General features: G+C 44.1%; 1 pseudogene; it reads left to right on the forward strand.

Moving 5' to 3' along the window:
* Positions 1-14,315: 14,315 nt before the first annotated feature.
* LOC149749955 (uncharacterized) lies at positions 14,316-17,613 on the forward strand (annotated as a pseudogene).
* The last annotated feature ends 668 nt before the right edge of the window (positions 17,614-18,281 follow it).

Raw genomic sequence — 18,281 nt, forward strand, 5'->3', positions numbered from 1 at the left:
CAGAAACTCTGTTCTTTCTGCTTCCAACCTTCCACTGATGTCTACTCCACGGTTGAATCAAGCTGACCTCTGTCTTGTTTCATCCTATAGAAATTAGCTGGTTTTCCTGACAACTTAAGCTGTGCATTTTATGGTGAATTTCAGGTTCTAAGAGAGGCCTTTCTAAGAAATGAGTAACTGAAGAGAGACGACAGACTTAAAGAAAAAGCTAGTGTTTGGCTTCCTGAAGGGAGAGAGCTTTAACATAAGAGGGTGTGAATCATAGGAAAGCCTGGTTATAAAAACATGAGTTGGCAGGAAGGAGTCTCGGAAGGTTTTGAAGGTAAATTCCAATTAGAAGATAAAAGAAAAAGAAACCTATTGCTAAAACAAGGTTGTGTGATGATCTTTGCAGCTGGGAACATGATTAGAATGCAGAGGTGATAATAAAACACAAGTGGGGGAGGGAAACTTTAAAGAGCTGAATAAATAAAGAGGTAAGGTAAAATATTTTAAATCATGTTTAATGAGCTTGAGATTTCTAAGCCAAAAAGCAGAACTGAAAAGCGCCGAGATAAAATTTTACAAGAACTTAAATGCACCTCTTCCCTATAATGAGGTGGGGGATGGGAAGAGACAGGAGGACCCTTCTCAAAGGGCTGCAGCGAGGAGAGTCAAGGCGCGATCGAATGTCCAGTAGGTGGGAGGTGGAAGGGAGTGGGGGGCTCCCCTCGTGCCTTGCCTCCCTGCCCCTCCCTGCTGTAGCTGCTTTTCTGCCTGATTGTATGCAAAACGCCTCAAGTCATTCTTAGCCGCAACCTCCCTGCATCCTGACTCAGGTCGCTGTGCGCTGAGCTGTGGCTGGCAGGTCAGCTCGCAGATTGACACCCTGCCACGCCATTGATTGATCACCTACTCGTTTGGTACTTAATCATACCTGGCGGCATATGCCACTTTATCTTTAAGATGAATGTGGTTTGTTTCACCAGCGGGATTGTAAGCACCGTGAGGACAACGGACCACAGTATCTCCGTCTTTGTTTTTCCCACCGCACCCAACCAATTGCTATAAAAAGAGAAAGCAATTGAGAAAAACCACACAGGATGGAGAACTCTGTCCCATAGCTGTTCGTTTCTAAAGGGTCTTCAGGCAGAAGACCGTCCAGATGCGGGGCTATAGCTCCAGGAATCCTGCAGTCCTCAGACTGATCCTGATCGTCTTATGGGTCCAGGGACTAAAGAACGGTCAACACAGTGCATCTAATCAGCACTTGAGTTGTTGCTGTTTTTCTACGTGAGAGAGGGAGGGAGAGGCTGCCTTCTGTACTTCCTTCTCATTGGGGATGGTCAGCTGTGCCTCCAATTGATGGGTTCACATTGCTGAGGAACGGATAGGGGAAGGTGGGCGCCATCACCTGATGGGGTGCTCTGGACTCACGTCTGAAACTGGGCTCCTAGCAGATGAGTTTTCCCATCCTTGGGATTCAACAGGGATTTTTCACTTAGCAGTTTAGATAAGAAGCATGCTGTGAAGAGCCAATCATGTGCTGGTTAAACTACATAGAAACATGTGGTGGATGGCATATGTGATGTTCAGACCTGTCTTCCTCTGTAACTGGCAGTTCCCCTTCATTATGACCCGGGTCACTGCTCTCAACGATCAGGTTTCTCTCCAGGTCCACATCTTGGTCTTAGCCTTGAATATTTTGTTCTTGGATTTTTGCTTTCCTAATTCTTGAGTTTCATGCAGTCTTTCCTGCTTTTCATATGAGGGCCTTCATTAGCTCAATGCCTCTTCAAAGTGGTAGGTATTCGGACTGGCAGCAATGTTACGTACATGGCAACTGTGGATGCAGATAGGTTCTCTTTGTGCTATTCCATTCCCTGCCTTGAATCTTACTCTTTCAGCTGTCTCAGTTCTGGACCACAGCACAGACTCGGGTGATTGCTGGGACAATGGTAGCGATTGTTGTAGGAAGAAGGTTTGTCTTAATCGGAGCTGAACTTAGATGGATGGATAGGATTCAGACAGGTAGAAAGGAAGAAGACACAAAGGCTCCTTCTCAGGGTTGCAGGCAGATCAGAAAGACCGTAAAGAAGAGACTGGAAAAGTGGCCGGGCTTTGGGCTGTGGATGAGCTAAATGCCAGGTGGAGGGTTTGGCCGTCCTCCCACCACTGTGACAGCTGGGGGACTGGGGAGCTGGGGGCTGGGGTAATAAACGCTTAGGAAGAAGATGAGAGTGAATTGGTATAGAACTTGCTTCTTTAAATCCAACACCACACTGCTACCTGTTAGAAAGCTTATGTGGCCCAGGAGGAGGGCACTCAAACCACAGCTGGTCATCCAGCAAGAACCAGAGAAGGTCTGTGAAGATGAAGTGCATAGGAGTTTAGGAGTTGGCTTTGAAACTGCTTCCTGCACTGGATAGAAACTTAACATTTTCTATACAATTCCTATGTTAGTTTTCTCAAAGTAGAAAGACACTGAAAACTGTCCATGCCAGATGGAGGTGAATTCTGTGCACCACGATCAAATAGCATCCCGGCAAAGGGAAATGACTCCTGGGCTTTGCTCCTAATAACAGCTTCAAATTCCTACAGGACCCATTCAACTCTGGGAAAGACCTATTGACCTTTGGAAGCACATACGATGGTGATTTGGCTCAAAGAAAAAAATAAGCTTTCTGAGAACTCTGGAATATTCTTCAGTTTGGCATCTGTTCTAAGTAAATGGAGGTGCGATTTAGAAGTGAAGTAACCTCATACTCATCCTGTAGAAGACAGCAACCAAAACAGTATGTTTCATGATTTATTTTAGTTTCTCTGAAACACCAGTGCAGATCCCGCTACAGCGGCATAATGAATGGTTTGCGCTGGAACCTGCGGGGAGGACAGTGGAGGGAGTTTGGGCTCTGATAACAGACGGCCTGAGCTTGTTCTGCATCCTCTCTTTAGGTGCCTCTGTGACCTTCCAGGTCTCAGTGTCCCTTATCCACAAGTACTTGTTAGGAGGATTCCTTGAGATGGTGCTTTGAAATATGTATTCAATAAATATACCAATTACTAGAAGATCTATCAATGCCTTCTTAGCAAAGCCCTTCCTGAAAAAGGACTTAGTTTTATTTTTAACAAGCAAGTTAATCAATGGGAAACATTTTGTACAAACAGGGGATTTAATATATCCCCAGATTATTGAATGCTGTAGGATACATTGATGGAGTTGGAAGAAAACGTGTAGGGAGGTAGCACAGCCTTGCTGGATAGTTGGTAAAGCACAAATTCCACAGTCCTTTGGAAATAGGGTCCTTACAGCTCATTATCATGTATCAGGGAGGTTTTTAAAATTCCCAGGAAGGTTCAGAGGAGGGAATGGCTATAAATGTACCTGACCCCAGGCGACCCTGGCCCTGGAAGTTCGCAACAGCCTTCCAGTTGGATGGGCCAGAAGGTCATTTTTTTAAGAGAATAGGAAAGGCACTAATGTGGGAACTGCTTAGGAAAGCATGTGGTCGTTGCCGTTCTGAATTCTTCTGGAAAGAGAGAGCAGAAGAGTTGAATCATTTTAATGAGGGTTGCAAATTTCAGAAGTTCAACTGGTTTCTGCATCTGGGAACCCAAGCAGAAGATCCAGGAAGTAAGAGAAAGAAATCAGGAAGAAAGATGGAACAATTGACTGGGTTTTGGTGCAGTCTATTGTGTCAGTGTTAGGCTCTATCCGTCCCTTAGTATTCTTGCGAGTTTTCTTTCCGATCTTCTTCCAGGAGTCTTCCTGTGTGTTTGGGGTTGGGGCATGTCCTTACCGATGGACCAGTAGTACCAGGTGCCTACTCTGCATCATGTGTCTCATATATATCCTCTCAGTTGATCTTCACAGTAGCCTTGTAAGGAAGAGATGAGAACATTCATTTTACAGATGAGGAATCTGAGGCTCAGAGATGGTAGGCAATTTGTTTAAAGTCACACAGCTCAGACATGGTAGGTTGAAATTCAAACACAGCTGTACCAGAGTACAATGCCTATACACTTTCCTCTACTTATTCTAGGATCTCAGAGGAACTCATTTGTCCAAAAAGCGTCTAAGAATATATTTTATTGCACTCATTTCTAAAGCCTAGTCTGTTCACAGAGGACTCCAAACACAGTTAACTGGGTACTACCTTCCTGCATGGAGAATAACTAGAGCAGCTCTTCAAAACCACCTGAAATGTAGGTAACTTGAGGGATGGAACTTGAAAGGGCTTGTGGTTACTAGTAAGCACAGTAAATAAAAGTGAAGTTCATTAGTAAGAAGAAGAGAGAGAGCTTCTGAAACATAACGTTTGAGAGTTAGGAAGGCCTAGGAAGGTAGGATAACTTGTTCCCTTGGGGATTTCAGCCAGCCGTTCGTGGCTACAGCACAGTCAGTTGTAGAGAGGTTTCAGATCTGTGTGCATGTACACTTTTGAAAAAGTTCAGTTGGTTTATTTGCAGAAAGATGCCCAATCTACAAAGGGGGCAATTTCCATTTGGAGCTGAAACAGTTATATAGAAACTGCCACAATTTAGTCCATTCACAATTAAGAAGCTGCCCATATCAAATTAGATGTTCATGTTTCTTCTCTATTTTATTTCTACATTTAGTTTATTCCCGTCCAAAGATGTATAACCAAAAGATTATAAAGAAGGAGAGGAAGAAAGAAAGAAAGATATTTCTCTTCTCTATATGTGCATTTTATCAGCACAGCCTCAGCTTGAGATCCCTTGGGGAAAGCCTTTCAAAACAGGCAGAATGATGTCCTTCCTGCCCCAACATAACTTCCCAGCTGGCAGGGGAAAACTACATATTGTACCCTAAATAACAACCGAGAGAGTAGATAATAATCACTTCCCAAGGGCACTCGCTTCAGCTTCCCTCAGAAAGGGCTGTATAAGCAATCTTGAAGTTACTATTAACTCTGTATTTTAGAAGAGACACAATGGATTCCTGTCCTTACTTATTAGAATGACTGTACTGCTTTTTTGCAGGTAAGTCTCCATTTTTACTTAACAAACTATAGCGCAAGTGGCCTAAGGCACAGGAACAGCCAGAGTGGAGCAGATCACATCTGGGTGAAGATTCATGAGCGGGAAGAAAAGTCTGCAGAGGGGTTCAAATTTCTTTCTTGGTCCTCCTCCCAAGATGTTCTTGTAAGTGCAAAAATCCTGTGATGGCCACAGCAGCAGGTATGAAAACCACACGTTTCGATGCAATACAACTCTACACAATTCTTATCCGGAAGCTTATAAGAAACACGTGCCACTTTCTTAGAAGCATCTGACTGTAAGCAAGTGTAGCCTGGAAAGGCTTCTCTTGCTTTTCCCAGTACTCAGAAATGCTGTTACCCAGTCCCTCAGGTAGCTGATGTGTGAGAACTCAAATACCCCTTTTTTTTCTGTAAGAACCACACAGGCCGACATCCTCAGGGCTTCTGCAAACTGGCACAGAGTGGCCCTGCCCTGTCACAGCTCTTTAATGGACGCCTTGGAGAAGGACTCATAGCTGAGCCTTGGCAGGCACCCCAAGCCTGCCATCCTCCCTGCCAGAGGGTTCTGCTTAAAAGCCAGAAGTGGTTAGCACTATTTTTATCAAAGGCAAATAGAAAATAATAATTTCCTCAGGATACACATCCTCTCAGAAAAAAATAAAAATTCTCGTTTTGACAGAAAAAGGAAATGGATAAAGAGAGTCAGTTGCGAGTCCTCTTCGTTTCTACATGATCAACTTTCCTCCCACCATAGCTGAGAGATTCTTACACTTGAAAGGGGTCTCCCAAGCTGGGTCAGTGCTTTCTCCACAGCTTTGATCCCTGCAGATAAGCAGTTACCTATTTTCCAAACTTGCCAAGAATGGAGATTGCCCAGCCTCCCCTGGCACCTAGCTCTGGTGCTTAACAGCTCTCACTGCCAGATGCTTCCCGGGGCCACCTCCTCCCCCACCTCATGTAGTAATTTGCCTCTGCTTTCTCCCACTGCCTGTGCGTCAAGGTCCTTCACAACCTTGACAGCTCAGAGCCCATCACTTCTCACACCTCCCTTTCCAGACCAAACCCAGAAAATGTTCTTTAATGTTTCCTTTGGGGTCCTAGTTTCTCAGCTGTGTTTTCAGCTTACCTCTGAACCCTGCCACATTCTACTTTTCCTCTCCTGAAGAGAGGCTGCCATGATGGGAAGATCACCCTGGGGTCCCCCACACTCCAATTTCCGGATTTGTATTTTGGGTCCAGAAATAGCTCAGTTAACTCAGGGTCACAATGGAATTTTTTGACTAGCTCCTAAAAATAGTACTGGGAAAAAATATTTCTCAATTTTAGGTATCTATGGGAAATTAACTAAAAATTCCCCCTGTCCCCCATAGAATGTGTTAAAAATAAACAGAAGTCCCGAATCATCTATTTTCTGCTCTAAATTTTGGTTGGGTAGAAAAGAATGAAATATTGCCATTTGCAGCAACATGGATGGACCTAGAGATTATCATACTAAGTGAAGTAAGTCAGACAGAGAAAGACAAATATCATATGGTATCACTTATTTGTAAAAAAAGAAAAAGATACAAATGAATTTATTTGCAAATCCAAAACAGACTCACAGACATAGAAAACAATCTTATGGTTACCAAAGAGGAAATGGGGGGAGGGATAAATTAGGCATTTGGGATTAGCCAATACACACCACTATATATAAACTAGATAAACAACAAGGACCTACTGTATAGCACAGGCAACTATATTCAGTACCTTGTAATAACCTAAAATGGAAAAGAATCTGAAAAAGGATATATATATGTACAACTGAATTACTTTGCTGTACAGCTGAAAATAACACAACATTGTAAATCAACTATATTTCCAATAAAAAATTGAAAAATAAGCTATGGCTGGGTTTTTGAAGGTGAAGAATCGTTATGGAGGAATTAGCATCAAATAAAAAAAACTCATCCATAGCTTCGTATCTTGTTCTGGTGATGTTAATGTGAAAGACATAATTTATTATCCTGAAATTTTAAAATTTGACATAAATGGGTGGCCAGATAGATGGATGAGTCAAATTAAACAGGAGGAAAGAAACCAAATAGTTGCTGAAGAGTCTTGGAAAGTTCCATGGAACTGTTAGTGTTTTTCATTAATCACCAGTTAAAGCCCAACAGTTGCCCACATACATAGCTGTTCTGGAGATGTGCCGGGCCCCTTACCCAGGTCTGAACTACCTCAGGGTGTTCCTGACTCAGGAGTTTATATTCTATGAAATCTGCTTCTGCGTGGACTGAACAACTGCTTGGCATTAACTTGTCACATGTAAAGTATAAGTTACTGCCGTGCCAAAGACATCCTTTAGGCTTAGTATCAGTTTCACCTCTTGGTTGGATCCTCCCACTCTAGAAATGAACCAGTGAGACCATTCCAGATTTTCCAAGCATCTTAAATAAAGGAAATTCCAGCTCACGATGTGAAATCCTCTTGCAGAGAAAAGGAAATATGACCCAAGCTGGTGACTTATTCTGATAAATAGCTTGAAAATTCAGAAAAAAATCAGAAGGATCCTGGTTGTAAAGAAAATTGGCGATTAATTCATGAGTTAGAGCGCACTCTAAATATTCTCTTCGGAGGTTTAACTTATGTATGATAGCACATAGGTTGTTGACATGTTGTTTTAAAAAATAGGGAGTTCCCTGGCAGTCCAGTGGTTAGGGCTCATCACTTTCACTGCCATGGCCAGGGTTCAATCCCTGGTTGGGGAACTAAGATCCTGCAAGCCATGCAGTGCAGCCAAAAAAATTTTTAAATTTTTTTAAAGTTAAAAAATAATCATTGGTTACCTTTTTAGAACATTTACTTCCATGGAATAGAAAATGTAAGATGTTATCTAATTAATTCTTATGAGTGAGATCTGGTTGGTACAGAGTTGGTTAGATAAATTATCACCACTTCAAATGGATAAAAGTGAAAGAAATTTAAGAGTCCCTCTAAGGTCACAGATGACTCAGTGGTGGGGTGTTAATTCATACCCACTATGCAGTGAGGGGACTAACATCCTATTTGTCTTCCAAAATACATTATCCAGAAGCCCTCTTTCGGACAAAAGGCTTAATGTCTTTTGTTTCCCACTGCTAGGGCCTGAAGTTATTCAACCAAGAAGATAAAATCACAGACTGTAAGGGCTGAACAAATCTTGGAGAGTTTAATTCAGCTTTCCCCTTTCTGTAGACAAGGTAAATTAGGCCTCTGCAAGATTATTAAAAATCAGGTGTAATTCATGTCTACAGCCTGAGTCTTCTGGCTCCCCTGTTACACCAACTGAAAGCAACGGTGAACTTTATTTCATTCATGGAGTCTCAAAACAAACTCAAAGTCCATTTAGGCCAGGATGGCTCTTTTCTTCTCATGCTCAACACTGCTGGTGCCTATTTTGGGGCTGACTGTTAAAAACGCTCCTCAACTGTACATAAGGTACCACGTGTTTCTTCTGGTAAATCAGAAGTCGTTTTTACGTTGTATGTGGGGGCAGATTGCATCTCCTAGCATGACACAATATCACAAATGTCCAATATGGCCCCCTCCCCACACAGAGGCATTCCATCCTGCCTGTTGTAGGCAACTGCTCGCAAGAAACACGCACCATGTGAAAAAGTCATTACTGCCTTGCGTAAGGAATGAAACAGATTCCATCAGCATGTCTAAGCTTTTGCAGATAACAAGACAGCAATGGCTTAGCTTACTAAGAATACTGCAGGTTTTTTTTTTAACCTTTCGAAAATTCATTCTTGTCTAATGATTAGGTATGGGTAAAAGTGAGTTAAGTACTGCCTGACGGTTGGCTCAATAGAAGCTCTGTAATATCACCTCTCCTGGTCTTCTTTGATATAGAACCAGCCATCTGTATCGACGGCTTCTCTGCCTCTTTAATAAGTTGTAAATTGAGTAACATAATTCTTCCCATGTCCAAGGCTAGTCAGCCAAAATACTGTGTTCAGAAATTGGCTGGCTGTGTGTTATAACTTGTCTGTCATCACCTTCTTTCATTACAGTCCTGTGGCTGGTTTCTGGAGACTGTACGGACCTATTCACTAGAGGTTCACTTAATTTGGGTGTGTGCTACACGTTATTCTGTGCTCGTGTTAGACCAAAATGTCACATTCCACAACTGTCTCCAGATGATCACCAAGCATGGAAAAGGATTGGCTTGGGGGTTTGCCAAGGCTCCTTCTACAAGACTTGTCTATTCGCAATTGATAAGATTGATCAAATCTATCAACTTCTGTCCCTTGTGCTATAATTTCACAGAAATGGCCTATTCTTGAGCCTCGTAGTTTATTCTCCTTTTCCTTGTGAATATATCTGAAAAGAACACTTGTAAGATATAAGTCCAGTAAAAGATAGGCCTTTCCTGTGGATTAACCTTTATTAGAGCTTTCCAGAAATGAAATGGACAACTTTTTAAAGAGAGGATGCTTGGTTGTGGAAGTATTTATAAAGAGAACAGATATCCATGTTAACCTGAAGGTTGAAATAGATACTTTCTAGAACTCCTTCTGAAGCTAAGATTTGTTGAAACTATACTCACTTAGTTCAATGTAGGGGAGCCCAGGGAAGAGTAATAAATATAAATGGAAGGTTTTTGTTTTATTATCATAATTATTAGTTTTACTCAAAAAAGTAAAAATGTTCTTTTTTGTTTTTGTTGTTGAGTCATGTGGGATAAGGGTTTTTGTTTTGGAACAAGAAAAGGGCAATTTAGTTTGTATGGCGTATGGGTAATTACCTTAAACTGGGACACACTTCACAGATCCTTCTGTAAGAGCAGGTCAAGACTGGCTTAGCGTTTCCTTAAGGAAGGAGGTACCGCTGTATAAGCCCAGGCAAAGGTAAGGTGCATCAGATATACAGATCATCTCCCTAAATATTTATGAGGCAGCCCTTTTCTTGAGCCAGCATAAACAGGTAACTACTGCATCTTTGGGTTGATGTGGTAAACAACTCAGCCATCGGCCGGTAGAGCGTATCTGTGGGCTCACAGTTGAAGTGAACCGTGCAGGGAGGAGGGACACAGAGGAAATGCAGTTTCATTTCCCAGTAACTCCCCCGATGGGAATTAAGGTGGGAGCTGAGGAGAACATCTGGAAAAATAGCAGCCTGCAAACTTCAGAAGGATGGGGACTTCAGAAGGCCCACTTCACAGCACCTTGAGTCCCAAACACTTTCTGGCCATTGTACAATATGAGTGAACACTCCTCCAGGGATGAATCATGGTTTTAGAGTTTTAGGTAATCTCTGCATAGGACACAGAACCACAGCCGTGCTATATCACACCAGTTTATTATAATAAAGCTATGTGACATCTACCAGCCTGAACACAAAGACACTGGCAACTGCATGGAAAGAAAAAATCCAAATGTTCATTCTCAGAGAATCATCACTGATGGACTTGATCTCTGTCCATCTTCGCTATAATTACAGGACAACGTTGAGCTTATCAAAGGCTCTCAGAATATCACCACCGAGATCTGTCTCTACGCCTTCATGAATACAGTGATTAATAAAGCACGTTCAAATGATTATAATCCTGGGCAGTGATCCACATGACTGTGAATTAATACCAAATAACCAAAATAATTTCTATATGGACATGTGGTCACACAGAAAGTGGTGGGCACACGGCTGAGCTTCAAGAGAAGCCTGAGATGTAATCACTTTCCTGTATTTGTGTGGTCCTGATCACATGTATGATAAACTGAGGACAAGTCCCTCACCATGCTGAGCCTCAGTTTTCTGATCTGTGAAATGGGGACGCCCATGCAGGCCCTTTCTCTTGGAGGCTTGTGAAGGTGGTAATCAGTTATCATCTGCTTCCTCCCCACGGCTTGTCAGAAAGTCACGTATGTAAGAGAAGCGAGCGCCTGAGCGTTAGAGTGAATGACCAAGCTTTTTATGCACAGCACTGCAGGCATCCAGCCCTCCCCTGACTGGGCCTCTGCACAGTGCCCCGCATCCACTGAGCCATGGCAAGCCCTACCAGGAGCAAGCCCAACAAATGCAAACATCTGGAGAGTTCTCACTCTCAAGTGTCTTACAGAAAATAGAGCCAGGAACTCTATCTAGCACTCAGTTTGCTAAGTGTCCCATGGATGTCAAATACCGAGAAACGTGGCTGTTTAAAATCCCAGGGAATAAGACTTCCGCTCAGCAGCTTTCCAATGGACACGCACCACACTCTGTGAAGCAGGAGCCCTCCACTGCGTGGTCTGGTCACGGGGATTGCCCACCAGCCCTCCCCCACCCCCACCCCCAGCCCGGTCTCTGCTTCGAGGGACAGAGACGCCTGGCTGATGAGGCCAGGCTGGTCAGCTTCTGCGGCGTGTTAATACGCTGGGCGCCGATAGAGGGCAGTGTTGCACGTCTGCAAAAGCCCAGGCTCCACCACCTAACAAGACCACCTAAGCACTTATCTCCGGTCCTCCTGCAACTCCAGCACCAGTTTATTAACGAACAGGAGCAATTAAAGCAACTACGCCACGAAACAGATGGCTTCTGGTCAAAGCTCATTATTGCTACATCACCACTTTGATACTGGAAAGGGCTTCATAATAATTCATCATTATTCCTCACCAGTATTTCTCTGCAGAAGGCCACATTAGCCTCACTTTTCAGAAGACAGATCCAGAGAGGCTAACTGCATGGTGCGAGTCTTTCAGTCCAGAACCAGACAGAGCTAGAAAGAACACTCGGGGTTTCTGCATTATGCTGGGGAGTTCTCAAAATGCTGTCTTGGAATGAAAACCACCCATGGCCTTCCTTTGCTCATGATTAATTGGGAATGGTTGTCTAGCTTAGCGAGTCACTGGGACTTCACAGATGGGACCCCCTTCCCCACTGTACCCTAACTGCCATTTATCTCAGTTAAGGTTGATAACTGGTGACCAAACCAGCTAATTAAGCCCATTCTGCAGCACAAGGAAGGGGTTAGAGGGGGATGGGAAACAGACACATACAATGGAGCCAAACAGTGTAACTGATTCAAGTGATTAGGGGTATCAAGAGTTTCATCCTTCAGTGTTTCCTCCCTGCTATGAGATAACTGAGAACAGCTTGTCCAGAGCTCAGGAGCTGTCAGATCTCTCTCTTGCACTCTCCCACCATCGACCCCTGACTTCTACAGAATCTCCTTTTGCATCCAACATTCTCAAGGCGTTGAATCACTTTTTGGCTAAGCATATGTTGGCTTTGGTGTCACCTACACACAGAGCCTTGCTGCTTTATTTGAGGCCTGATGACACATTCTCTTATGTAATGTGCTGGCAGTCAAGTAAGACTCGAAACTTCCCTGTTATGTATGAAGTGTCGTCTCTAAGGTGGAGACTTTCTTGCAAAATGGCATTGATAATAAATTGATAAGTGGAATCGGCTGACAAAAAGCACTATAACACTTCAGGCTCCTCTCGTTGCCAATTTATCTCTAAAACACCGTTAGGCTAAAGAAGGCTTTCTGGCCTGAGTAAGTGCCGTTGTGTATTTCGGAATGACAGATTAAAATAAGGATTTGCAGTCAAACCCTGCCAGTAAGCGTGCACTTGTCGCTTGTTGCAAAGTGGTCGAGTGGAGCACAGGGTCAGGCCTGGATGCTGGCACACCAGGCAGCGTAAGTATCTGGTTTGGGGCTGTGAAAAATTTCTTTCTCTGGTGGTAGCTCTGTCTGGCACCTCCTTCAACCACCTAAAAAGACTGTTGGCCCCCAGATAATCAAGTGTTACTTTCGCTCTTACTAAGCGCTGTGCCAGTCTCGGGGCAGTCGGAAAGGGTGGAGGAAAACATGGTGCTTTGATGGCTCTGGCCTGGTCTAAAGAGACACACCCAAGTCTGAAGAGTTTGTACCCACATCCTTTCCACTACAGCTGGGTTGCTTGTGGCAATCAATTTTGCAAGATCTGTCGGAGGCCGTGCCAGCTAGTACTCAACTGGCACGATCTCGATATAAATGGGCCATATGCTGGCGGCATTCTGAGACCACTAGAAAACCATTTGGCCCAAAGTCTGGACAAGTTTCTCTGATCCAAAATGGCACCTTGTATCCAGGTGCCTTGGATGCAGCCAACTGTTTCATCTCAAGGCATCATCAAACATCAGACACAAAAGAACTCTCAAAGCTGATGTAGTCCAACTGCTCAGCTCACTTTATGCACAAGGACACTGAGGTTCAGGGAAGTGCAGACTTGCCCCAGGTTGAGGCGATGGGCGGTAGAGAACAGACTCTGCTTCCAGAGTCAGAGGTTCAAGTGTGTCTCCTCCAGTTGCCCTTGAACAGACCTCTCTGACACCTGCATTACTCTTTGATACCTTCTGAGCTGTTGAGAAGATGACACGGATGAGCACTCTTATTGCCGTGTGCCTCAGCACTGCCTGGAAGACTTGATAGACATGCTGATTCTGGACTCCCTGCCAACCCTCCAGCAGAGGTTCAGAGTCAGGTTTCCATGGGTCTGTCTTTGAGGAGCATGGTGAAGACAGTTATGTTATGATCTTTGCTGTCTCGGTGTGGCATGGCATCCCGTTGGGTTTCTTCACTCTGTTTTCTAGGTGTGATCCTGAGAATGTAGCCTCACTTTACTAAGTAGGAATAATGGTTGGCTTCATCCACCTTCCATTCCATCTCCATCTCTCCTCCCTTTGCTCTATTCAGGATATAGACATACACAGCCTGTCTAGCTGCTTGCCTTATTAAGGCCGCCAGAAGGTCTGACCTTGCAAGTAAGTGTGAACCCATGCCAACTTCATGGAGCATGGGCCATTCATTATGTCCTGGCTTGCTTGCTATGTTCCATCACGAGCATAGGACTAGACACAGTGGGACTTCCATTCAAGCGTCTTGTTGATGAAGATGTTACATGGTACCCATAAAATCCTGGTGCTTCTCCATGGTCTAACACTTAACATTGTCCACGTAACAGAACACACTTGTTAATTGGTATTTAAGGACAAACGCATGTACATTTTCTAGGCCACCCCAGTGGCACTCAATATATTTTTATCTCTGATTCTGACCATAACAAATTTTCTACCATTCTTCTAGAACTAGAAAGATTATAGTCAATGACAACAATTAGAAGATCATTCACTATGTAGTTTCTGTTTTGCCTATAATTTGAGTTATTTATGTTTAAAATGACGTACTTCAAAATAGTTCAACACTGTCCAAACACATTATAAAGACCTAGAATTTCTTTTTTAAAAATGTTCTGATTTTGTTTATTGAAAAGACAAAATTACAATCAAGGAAAATTGAAGAGAAAATAATCCATTATTTAAGCATGTCAGATGATTGTATTCTTTTCAGTTTCCTTTCTGTCCTTGCTCATAGCCTTGCAATTCAAGAAGGTTTGTTTTCTAGTCTCAGCTCAGCTATTAGCAAGTATGATCCTGAGAAAGGAGCTTGTTTCTACTTTAATAAGTAGAAATAAATGTCCATCTCATTCATGTCATGGGGTGGTTATGGGAACCTGGGACTCATACAGGTGAAAATGGTTTGCATATTATAAAGTGCCTTAAATGCCAAAAGGATTGTTATTTTGATCAAAGGCTCTCATTTCATGATGATGTTCTCCATCTCTTTAAAAAGCTGTTGGCATCTGTTTTTAGAGGATGACAAAGGTAAAATGAAGAAAGATGAAAGAATCTGTAAAGATTTCAGAGTATTTGACCCAAAGAGGAAAAAGCTGAAAAGCTACTTAATACCTGCGAGGATGTGAAGTCCTATGATAAAGTGTGAGTGGGAACCAGCTGTTACCTATCTCTTCAGAGGTCAGATAAAGAAGTTACGGGCTTCATTTTGAAGAGGGTATTTAAGTTTTCTTAAGATCAACTTCCTGACTGTAGGGATTTTTAGCAACTGGAAAGGGCTAGCATAGCACGAGCCTCCTGCCTTGTGTCTTGAAGAATGTTACGTTTGTCTGTTGTCATGTACAAAATACCCCAAAACTTCACGGTGTGAAACAAGCAAGCACAATTTTATGATGCTCCTGGATTCTGTGGGTCAGGGATTCAGACAGGCCACAGAATGGTTTGTGTCTGCTCCACACTGGCTGGGGCCTCAGTGTGGAAGATTCAAAGGTCTGGGAGGAACTTACATGATGGGTCGGAATCATCCATAGATGTCTTCACTCACACGTCAAAGTTCTGGGGTCATGTCGGGCATCTGTCTCCATGTCCAGTTCAGATGTCTCCAGGCGGTCACTGCATTGGCTTCTCCAACATGGCAAACTTGGGGTGGCTGGACATCTTACACGTGGCTCTGGGCTCCAAGAACAAGTACAAAAGCTGCGTGGCTTTGAAATCACGAAGTGTCACTTGTGCTCACCTAAGATGGTGGAAGTAGTCAGAATACCATATCCAGATTCAAGGGGAGGGAATGCTGATGTTACTTCTCAATGGCAGACTGTTGAAGAATTTGCAGCCATGTTTGAAAACCACCACAAAGAGCTGACTGTAATTCATTTATTCATTCAACCAACCAGCATTTCTCAAGCACAGATACCAGGTTCTGGGCTGCGAGAGCTAAGAAGAGCTCAACACATCCCTGCCAGCCTGGAGGAGTCTCTGGGCTGATGGTGGTGGAGAAGGGGGCAGAGTCAAGGTGATAAACTTGGGGAGGGACCCTGTGAAGCCCACCCAGGTTTTCTACCACGAAGACCCTTCTCTCTGGGACTGAACACTCTAGGGGAAAATTCTTAGTCCTTCTGAATCCAACTAAGCTACAAGTAGTTTTTCCATTTGTTTTTATTTCTAGCCTTTGGCTTGTGCTTTCTGGGTTTCACAATCCAGGGATCCCTAATCTTTGGCAATGAGTCCCATTCTAAATGTAAACAGATGGAGAAAGTGCCAGATTGGAACATGCTGACACTGGTTGGGCAAGTGCAGCTGCATTAAACAACTCGGTTTGCTGAGCTCTTTCCCATAGGACTCAGAAGTTTCACACTTGGGAGGCACACAGCTAATGGCTTTCACAGGGTCCACCCAGGAAGGGCTGGGTGGCTCCAGCTCAGTTCAGTAGACATTTGTAGAGCAGATAAGAGCCCCGTTGGTGAGCTTTCAGGGGAATACACCAGGTTAGCCGTAGTGACCTTTAATTATTTCTTTTATGTTCTCCAGCTTTTCGCAGGGCAGATAATACAATGAAGCTACCTCAAACCGAACTCCTGCTGCCACCACTTAAAATAACTTCGTGACTGAGACGAACCCCATTGACTCAGAATCAGATTTCGATTTGTTCTGTCTCTTCCCCATCCTCCCTTCTTGGCACAGGGAAGGGCTGGATGAGCTCAGTTCACTTTCCAGCCCAGTGCAGGGCTTCTGTTTTTTGCTTTCCTCGGTCAGGGCCGGAGGAAGTAACACTCCATTGCTGGTGGTGAGAGCTGTCTGTCCAAAGCATCACTTACCCCAAAATCTCTCCCTCTGGCTGAACAAAATGTTCATCAGTAACTAATGTGCAGTCCCCATAGTCTTGTGGCACGGTTGCCTCTGGAAGGTTTGGTAAAAGTAAAATGCCCCCTGGTTACATGGATAAACTCATGAACAACAGTGGCCATAATAACCAACATGTATTGAGCATGCAGTAGGTGCTTGGCTGACGTCTTTTCTTGCAATACCTCATTAAATCCCTGCTGTATGAGTGACAACTTGATGAGTCAGTCACTTTTGTTATCCTTGTTTCATAGAGAAGAGCACTGGGGCTCAGGAGGTGACATAGTTTGCCAAAGGTACTGTGGATATGCTATCAGAGCCAGGAGTTGAACCCAAGTCTGTCTTACTCCAAAACTCTTGTTTATAACCACTGCACAGCAGTTACACAGTTGGCAAAGAGTGGGAGTTTGGGAGTTTGGGATACTACCTGACAGGTATGTGTTGATGGTGTGGTCTGGGGTAGGAGAAAGAACATGGTGTTCTTCCTTAGGGACACCAAGAAGATGAAAAAATAGAATGTGGGGGATGCTGAGCATAAACCCAGATATTCAGCATTTATTGAACACCTACTATGTGTAGGTACACAGTGAAGTCAGGAGTAGTGTACAGGGACCAGCAGGAGTCACTTATGAGAGACAGGAAGAAGACCTTTCGTCAGCCTCAAGAACAACAGTGTGGGCGCTTTCTCCTCTGGAAGACCTAAGCACCTTGGGGTCAACCAAGCTACTTAGAGATCCCAGTCCTCAGGGCTCCACACTGGACCTCCCAGACCAGCTGCACCCCCAGTCTCCCTGACTCAGCCCCTGAAGTCACAGAAGATGTCTGTAATATTTGTGTGGAAGAAATAAGAAGCAAAAGCAGGACCCCAGAGCCCTGGGGGCAGCGACCTTCTGCAGAGTGGCCTGGAAACCCACAAGAGCCCCCTGTGGGAGCGGCAGGAACTTTGCTGTGGACACAGTGGATGGAGCAGCTGGGCCCTTGGAATGTTGTCATCTGGGGCTTGTCTCTGATGGACTGGAAGTACTTTCCTCCAGTGAGAGCACAGTGGCGACCAAGAGAATCGATGGAGCGAGGGGGCTTGGAGGTGCTGGAGGAATCATACATATTTTATACTGTGGAATCGAATGGGAAACGCAAAGTGATTTTTCAAATGGAAGTGGCGGAGACTTGATTTCATTTAAGATTAATAAGCGCACTGCCCAGTCATCAGAACTTGGAGACAAAGCAAGATAAACAGCCAAGATGCTGAGGCACGAAGATGGAGCTGGGACATCCAGAGCTGCAAAGGGGTGTTTGGGCATCAACACCACAGGCCACGAGGTGGGCTGACGGGCAGGCACCTCTTCGTTCATATAATATGTTCCCGGAAAGTGTGGAGAAGCTGGGACATTATTTTCAAAGCACCAGGAAGATTCTGGTAACGCTTATGAAGTTACTTATATAATGTGAATAATGACGCTCCAATAGAGTCTGTGTCCTGGTGAGTTTGGCTGGCAAAACAAAACCAGGGCTGAAGTGCGGGTGCCAATTGGTGGAGGAAGCATGCACAATGGGCTCATTCCTCCCCTGCCCTCGGTGGGGACCGCCAGCCTGGATCATTCCGGAGTGCTAAGCATCTAGGCTGTTCGCAGAGATAGGCAGGGACAGATATCTCGCTCTTTCTTTGGGAATTTCCTTTCATGCTGAGTAGACTCTGAAGGCAAATGGAAGGTGATTCTCCAGGCCACCCCTTTGCTTGATCTATTTCCAAACACTGTGTCTCTGCCTCCACTTCCTGCTAGTTTCTATGAAAGGAGCACGTGGCAGTGCTTCCTTTAGCCAATGCCTCTTTCTCCTTTT

This window comes from Delphinapterus leucas, chromosome 2 (genome assembly GCF_059928025.1).
Source record: "Delphinapterus leucas isolate spDelLeu-1000000601 "Yukka" chromosome 2, BTC_Dleu_Yukka2, whole genome shotgun sequence".
Lineage (NCBI taxonomy): Eukaryota > Metazoa > Chordata > Mammalia > Artiodactyla > Monodontidae > Delphinapterus > Delphinapterus leucas.